This window comes from Cebus imitator, unplaced genomic scaffold (genome assembly GCF_001604975.1).
Source record: "Cebus imitator isolate Cc_AM_T3 unplaced genomic scaffold, Cebus_imitator-1.0 Scaffold200, whole genome shotgun sequence".
Lineage (NCBI taxonomy): Eukaryota > Metazoa > Chordata > Mammalia > Primates > Cebidae > Cebus > Cebus imitator.
In genome coordinates, this window is record NW_016107515.1 from 76,123 (window position 1) to 84,629 (window position 8,507).

At 42.6% G+C, this 8,507-nt stretch overlaps 2 non-coding genes across 2 annotated transcripts in view; both read right to left on the reverse strand.

The window, feature by feature from the left end:
* Positions 1–2,407, reverse strand: part of LOC108317303 — a 14,529-nt gene extending 12,122 nt beyond the window's left edge. The window contains exon 1 of the transcript XR_001830688.2: positions 2,243–2,407. This is a non-coding gene — a transcript (uncharacterized LOC108317303). The remainder of the gene's footprint in view (positions 1–2,242) is intronic.
* On the reverse strand, positions 1,535–1,735 carry LOC119474004. Its single transcript, XR_005203286.1, has one exon. It is a non-coding gene; the product is annotated as a small nucleolar RNA SNORA74 (small nucleolar RNA).
* Positions 2,408–8,507: the final 6,100 nt, after the last annotated feature.

Genomic DNA, 8,507 nt, shown 5'->3' on the forward strand with positions numbered 1-8,507 from the left:
ATTAATTCAGGCTATGATCATCCATGGATAAAATCACTTGACAAAAAAGAACTTTACAATTGAAGGAACCTGACCTGAACCCAGTGATCACATTAGTATTACTAAAGATAGGAGAGTCAGACATCCTGTTTCTCCTGATGGGAGGCAATACACAGTTTACAGTAACACCGAAAAAGCTAAAAAAGTTGCGCCCAAATCTAGTCAAGGCATTTAAAGCTAACCTCCACTTAACAAAATAATGAAAACACCACAACAAATTAAATAAGAGCCAGTGAATAAATCTTTCCACTATACCACTCCTAATCTCTCTGACCCTCAGAACAAAATAGAAGCTATAACTGATTTTCAAAAGGCACTGATGGGCCAGGTATGGTGGCTCACGCCTGTAATTCCAGCACTTTGGGAGGCTGAGGCGGGGGGATCACAAGATCAGGAGACCGAGACCATCCTGGCTAACACGTGAAACCCTGTATCTACTAAAAACGCAAAAAGTTAGCTGGGTGGCATGCGCCTGTAGTCCCAACTACTCAGAAGGCTGAGGCAGGAGAACTGCTCAGGCAGGAGAACTCCGCCGGGAGGCGGAGGTTGCAGTGAGCTGAGACACCACCACTGCACTCCAGCGTGGGTGACAGAGCAAGACTTCGTCTCCGTGCCCCCGCCGCAAAAAATAAATAAATAAATAAATAAATAAATAAATAAATAAATAAGGCACTGATATTGTTTGGATTATTTGTCCCCTCCAAATCTCATGTTGAAATGTGATCCCCAATGATGGAGGTGAGGCCTAGTGGGAGGTATTTGGGTCATGGGGGTGGATCCCTCATGGATGGCTTGGTACCCTCTTGATATGGTTTGGTTGTGACCCTACCCAAATCTCATCTTGAATTATAGCTCCCATAATTCCCATGTGTTTTGGGAGGGACCCAGTGGGAGATAAGTGAATCATGGGGGCGGTTCCCCCATATCCTCATGGTAGTAAATCTACCATATTCTCATGGTAGTAAATCCTACCATATTCTCATGGTAGTAAATCTCATGAGATCTGATGGTTTTATAAGGGGAGACCCCTTTTGCTTGGTTCTGATAAGAAGTGCCTTTCATGTTCCACCATGATAGTGAGGCCTCCCTAGCCACAAGGAACTATAAGTCCATTAAACCTCTCTTTTTTTATAAATTATCCAGTCTTGGGTATGTCTTTATCAACAGCATGAAAAAGGACTAACACATCTCCCCACAGTAATGAGTGAAGTAGCTGTTAATGCACACAAGAGCTGCTTGTTTAAAGGAGCCTGGCACCTCCTCCTTTCTCTCTTGGTCCTTCTCTCACCATATGACATGCCTGTTCCCCTTTTGCTTTCTGCCGTGAGTAAAACCCTCCTGAGGCCTCACCAGAAGCCAAACAGATGCAGGTGTCATGTTTATGTATAAATTATAAATTACCAAGTCTTATGTAGTCCTTTATAGCAACACAAAACAAACTAACACAGGCACCTTTCTTCAACCAAAGCATTCAGAAACCTTCTTAATTTTTTTTTCTGTCTGCTCCCAGACTAGAACTAAGCAGCCAAAGTGAATGCTTAGCACACTCTCAGGGAAGCACAGCTCTGTCTTGCGCCAGTGCCAGACACCACCAGAACAGTGGCGGAGGCAACCGGATGAAGACAAGACATTCCTCTCCCAGCAGTGTAACACCATCACAGGAACGGTTCTGTCCGGACAGCTGACTACTGCTGGAAAGAAACCTGCTCAATTTTAAATCTGCCAGCCACTTTTTAAAGTTGCTGGATCTCACAATGCTAAGTATAAACAGTTACTTTTTTTTTTTTTTTTAAGATGGGGTTTCACCATGATGGCCAGGCTGGTCTTGAACTCCTGACCTCAGGTGATCCACCCATCTTGGCCTCCCAAAGTGCTAGGATTACAGGCATGAGCCACTGCACCCGGCCCTAAGCAGTTACTTTTTTGATCTGTGTCTGAAAACGTACATGCAAGCTTAATTTTATAAATCAAACTGTATTTACTTAAAAAGGCAGGGTAATAGCAGAATCTAAAGAGAATCTTACTGAGACTTAGGTAAGGTGAATGGCTTAAGTACCAAATTTATTTCTGCTCTTCCGATCGTGTTTGCATTCAGCAGCTTGCCCTCGTCATGTGTTAAAACGGCCATAAAATGCATAGAAAAAGTCACAGCAAACTCTGACTTCCTGACCATACTGATGGGAAAGGTCACAAACATAGTCACCTCAAAGACTGAGCGCTGTAGAACATGTCTTCCTCCTCAAGGCCAATGATGCTTCAGATACCAGATGGTTTCGTTTTTCAACTGTGGTCCAAAGAGAGGGTTGAGTTGGGCCAGAATTGCAATTAGCCAACTAAAAGAAGGATGGGAGAGGAACAACAATAAAGTGGTGAAATCATGTTGGAACATGACCATTTTTAATTAGCATGGAAAAAGTGTACTAGCGAAATTTAAATCTATTCCATTCATACCAAACCTTCCACATGCCTTGTGCTAACAGCAGCATGTCTGATAACAAAACGTTTCCCAGGACGTAGCCTGCCTTCATCTTGAGACATATCACAAGGCAGTGAGGCTTCATCACAGTATGTTTCTGTCTTTTCTCTCATTACCTGATTATCTTTCCAAATATCCAAGATTTCCTGAATTCATGATATCTTTGCTTCAAAGTATTTTCACCTAATATCAATTTATCATCATCATAACATCCAGCCTCAGGAAAAATAGGTCTTATTTTATCCATTCTCCAAATCTTAAGACCCACAACCTATATGACACATTCATTTTTACTGATAAAGGAAAGGTTTGATTTCAGCTTATCATCTTCCAAGTAGACTATAACATGTAAGATCCCCTTCTCTAATCCCCATCGCCACTAAAATATGTAACACATCCTATTGTGGAACTTAACAAAATGGGCATTTACCTTGTCCCCAGTTTACTTCAGAATCTAAATAACAAGGTATTGCTCTGTATTACAGACTAACTTTTTATAAAGTAAGTACAATGGTGTCATATCTTACTTCAGGGTTAAAAGTGAAAAATAGGTTGGATGCAGTGGCTCATGTCTTTAATCCCAGCACTTCGAAAGGATGAGGATCAGTTGAAGTCAGGGGTTTATGACCAGCCTGGGCAACACAGTAAGAATCTGTCTCTACAAAAAAATTTTAAAAATAAGCCAGGTTTGCTGACTTGCACCTGCAGTCACAGCTACTTAGGAGGCTAAGGTAAGAGGATCCCTTGAGACTGGGAGTTCAAGGCTGCAGTGCTATATCACTGTACTCCAGCCTGTGACAGAGTTAAACCCTATCTCTAAAAATAGAAAAGAAAAATAGCATAGGTTTATCTTTAAATTTTTTTTTTTTTTTTTTTTGAGACGGAGTTTTTGCTCTTGTTACCCAGGCTGGAGTGCAATGGCGCGATCTCCGCTCACCGCAACCTCCGTCTCCTGGGTTCAGGCAATTCTCCTGCCTCAGCCTCCTGAGTAGCTGGGATTACAGGCACACGCCACCATGCTCAGCTGATTTTTTGTAATTTTAGTAGAGACGGGGTTTCAGCATGTTGACCAGGATGGTCTCAATCTCTTGACCTCGTGATCCACCCTCCTCGGCCTCCCAAAGTGCTGGGATTACAGGCGTGAGCCACCGCGCCCGGCCCTAAATTTTCTTATATTACAAAGTTCTACATAAAGGGTCTTATATACGATATGGTAATTCATATGCCAAATAAGGTTTGAGCTCAGACAAAAGCAAAGAACAAAAAGACAATATGCAAATATCTGGCTATTCAAACCATTCTTCACTTACTAAAGGAATATTTAATGAGCACCTACTAGGTTCCAGGCCTCAGAAATACAGTGAAGAAAAATGAAATGTCCCTATCCTCACAGAGCTTACATAATATAATGTCAGGTGATAACTGTTACGGAGGAAATCATGCAGGGAGAAGGAATAGAGAATTGTGAAGGCATTACTTTGACAGGTGGTCAGGGAAGGAGGTAACGCTTGAGCAGACGGGGGAATGATGCAGAATACACACTGCCTTTACTTCCTACTCGAAATACAGTTGACCCTGAAACAACATAGGTTTGAACCATGTAGATTGACTTGGATGCCTGGGTCTGCTTATATGCCCACCTCTCCTGCTTCTACCTCCCCTTCCACCTCCTCCACCCCTTCTTCTGCCTCTACCACAGGTAAGACAGCAGGACCAACCCCTCTTCTTCCTCCTCCTCAGCCTACTCAGTATGAAGACAACAAGGATGAAGACCTTTATGATGATCCACTTCCACTTAATAGTAAATATATTTTCTCTTATGATTTTCTTAACATTTTCTTTTCTCTACCTTCCTTTATTATAGGAACACAGAATATAATACATATAAAAACTATGTGTTAATTAACTGTTTATGTTATTGGTAAAGCCCCTGATCAATAGCAGGCTATTAGTAGTTAAATCTGGGAGAATTTAAAAGTTATAAATGGATTTTCAACTGTGCAGGGGATCGGAACCTCTAACATCCACTTATTCAAAGGTCTACTGTGTATGAATTTGAACTTCTCTCACTGGCGGGCAGTGGTGGGGGGAGAAGGGCAGGGTTAAGGTAAACAAACCCAACCAACCTCCAACTACTGATCTGGGAAAGTGAAATTTAGTAACATTCTGCTTTCTTTTTTTTTTTTTTCCTCGAGATGGAGTCTCACTCTGTCGCCCAGGCTGAAGTGCAGTGGCATAATCTCAGTTCACTGCAACTTCTGCCTCCCAGGGTCAACCAATTCTCCTGCCTCAGCCTCCTGAGTAGCGGGGATTACAGATGCCTGTCACCATGACTGGCTAATTTTTGTATTTTTAGTCGAGATGGGGTTTCACCACCTTGGCCTCCCAAAGTGCTGGGATTACAGGCGTGAGCCACCGTACCTGGTCCATACTGCTATCCTTTCTGCATGGAATCTAGGGAATCAGTTTCTTTCTTTTTGTTTCTTTTCCTTCCTTCCCTCCCTCCTTCCGTCCCTCCCCACTTCTCTCTCTTACTTTCTTCTGAAATGAAGTCTCACTCTGTTGCCCAGGCTGGAGTGCAGTGGTGCAATCTTGGCTCACTACAACCTCTACTTCCTGGGTTCAAGTAATTCTCCTGCCTCAGCCTCCGGAGCAGCTGGGCCACCATGCCTGGCTAATTTTTGTATTTTTGTAGAGACAGGGTTTCACTATGTTGGCCAAGCTGGTCTTAAACTCCCGACCTCGTGATCTACCTGCCTTTGTCTCCCAAAGTGCTGGGATTACAGGCGTGAGCCACCGTGCCTGACCAGGAATCGCTTTCTAAGGAAAAGTAGATACATCACTATAGCAGTCTCCTTTTAAACTTTCAGGACTTTAAATTTCCCTATAAGAGGGGAACGAGCCAAACCTCGACTAGGTCATTATCTGGGTGGATCTCTTTTCTCCCATTTGCTGTCATTTTTAGAGCTTTTCCAATCAAAGGATCAAAAGACTGATTCTGATCACCAATGGAGAGATCGCTGGAGAATGAGCCAGCACCGCATCAGAAGTTTGTGCCTACAGAAACAAAAGGTGATTTTGTGACAGGAAACATGACATCTGAGGAAACCAGGCCAAAATAGCTCAAGCTCACTCACTTAATAAACAAAAAGTTCATTCAGATGAGATTCTCTGATCCATACTCAGAACCAGGGTATTAAACACAAACACAATACCAAGACTTGTAGTTGAGGTTTAACATCCATCTGACATTACAAAAAAAGGAGGAGGAGAACAGCACAGGCAGATACACTCAAAAGCTCTGTGACTGAAGTCGACGCTAATGGTGCAGAGCTAAGAGTCATGGAAAATTCCAAACTAACCGAGGACTTCCCCAATCCCAGCAGGCAATACAAGCTGCCTGAAAAAACACTTTCGTAAGAGACTGAGACAACTGGCCAATGCTTACAAATACTAAATAAAAAATACATTAGAATTTAAACTAGCCCGTCTCCTTTCGTAGCTAAGAATATATGGCACAGAATGAAAACACCACTTCCCAGCACTTTGTAGGATGTAGTATCAGAGTGATTCTCTTCCCCAGCTGCAAATTATAATCACTCAGGGAACTTTTAAAATATACTGATGCTATTTCTGAGAGTGGAAAAAACACTGACTCCTTTTCCTCTGCTTTCACACCACGATAATCAACACAGAAGACTTCTACAGCCAAACGTGTGGGGATTTCTCCCCACTAACAAGCACACAATCAATTCTGCAGCGAACACCAGCTGGCTGTCCTCCAGTTCAATCCTGATACTATCTATCTGGAGATAGCATCAGATCTCACAGGGTGAGTGCTTCGTTCCACAAGACTGCCCCTCACTTCTGATGGCAATAGCAAGCCTCAGGTTCTTCCTGCGCTTCTAACCAACTGGCTATAAACTGGGGAGGCCCCAACCCTCCTTAGGTTCAATTATTTGCTAGAGCAGGTCACAGAACTCAGGGAAACACATTTTTCTGGTTTACCATAAAAGATATTACAGTCTGGGCAAGGTGGCTCACACATGGTAATCCCAGCACTTTGGGAGGCCGAGGCAGGTGGATCACTTGAGCCCAGGAGTTTGAGAGTAGCCTGGCCAACACGTTGAAACCCCGTCTCTACTAAAAATACAAAAATTAGCTGGGCATGGTGGTGCACATCTGTGGTCCCTGCTACTTGGGAGGCTGAGGCAGGAGAATCACTTGAACCTGGGAGGCAGAGGTTGTAATGAGCCAAGATTGCGCCACTGCACTTTAACCTGGGTGACACAGTGAGACTCTGTCTCAAACAAACAAACAAAAGACATTACAGAAGATACAGATGAAGGGATATACAGGGTGAGCTATGGAAAGGGGCACAAAGTTCCCCTGCCCTTCCTGGGAACACCACCCTCCAGGAATAGCTTCTAGCTTTCCTGATCCTCTCAGAACTCAGTCTTTTTGGGTTTTTATAGAACCTTCATTGTGTAGGCATGACTGATTACATCACTGGCCATTGGTGATCAGTTTAACGTTCAGCCCCTCCCTCTTCCCCTGAGGTTGGGCTGTGGGGCTGAAAGTCTTGACTAATCCTTCCTTGGTTGTCTCTGATCAGATCCCTCCTGGAGCTACCAAGGGGCTGCCAATCATCAGTCAACTCATTAGCATACAAAGAAACATATGACTTTGGAGATTCCAAGGATTTTAGGAGTTGTATACCAGGAAATGGGGACAAAGACTAAATTATCTTTCACAATATCATGACTTCACATATCACCTTTCATTTAATTCTTGTACTAGGAAACAGGCAGAGAAAGGCTGATTGGCCTACGGTCACAATGCTAATTAGGTAGTAGTAGATCCTAGACCAGGAAACAGATCAGATTAATGTTCCCAATTCAAAAAGTGACCTTCTGGAATATTTGAACTGAGAACATTTCAGAAGGCATGAATATAGCTAAATCTAAATTGAGAATTCAGAAAATGAGAGTCCATCCACTTAGCATTGACAAGGCTTTGGTACCTTCGCTAAAGAATATCCAGAAGAAAGAATGAAGACCACTTTGCTTGCTCAGGTCAGTATTTAGAAACTTTTTTTTTCTCCTTATTTACCATTTCTCTGTCTTGGTATCATATCTATCTATTTATAAATAGAGATGGGATTTCACCATGTTGGCCAGGCTAGTCTTTTTTTTTTTTTTTTAAAAGACGGGTTTCACCATGTTGGTCAGGCTGGTCTTGAACTCCCGACCTCAGGTGATCCGCCCGCCTTGGCCTCCCAGAGTGCTGGGATTACAGGTGTGAGCCACTGCGCCCGGCCTGTGTTGGTATCATTGCAAGTCCTCTCTTCCAGTTGGTATGAACTATACAAAGTACTGTTGCTGAGTATAGTCACCCTATTCTGCAATCAAACATAGAAGGAACTTAATTCTTCTATGTTAAATGTTTGTACCCATTGCACTAACTTCCTTTCCGGTCTCTCCTGTCTTTCTATTCTCCATGTCTATGACATCAAATTTTTGGCACCCACATATAAGTGACAACACATATTTGTCTTTCTGTACTTGGCTTATTTCACTTAAGATAATGGCCTCTAGTTCCTCCCACGTTGCTGCAAATGACATGACTTCATTCTTTTTTATGGCTGAATAGTATTCCATTGTGTACATACAGCACATTTTCTTCATCCATTTACCTGTTGATGGACACTTAGACTGATTATCCATCTTTGCTACTGTGAACAGCACTGCGATGAACATGCAAGTGCAGGCAGCCCTTGGATATACTGATTTCTCTACTATTGGATAAATAACCAGTAGCGGGAATGCTGGATCATATGGTAGTTCTATTTTTAGTTTTTTGAAAAACCTCCACACAGTTCTCTATACTGGCTGTACTAATTTACATTCCCACCAACAGTGTATAAAAGTTCCCTTTTTCTCTGCATCTTTGCTAACATGTTATTTTTTGGCTTTTTTTTTTTTTTTTTTTT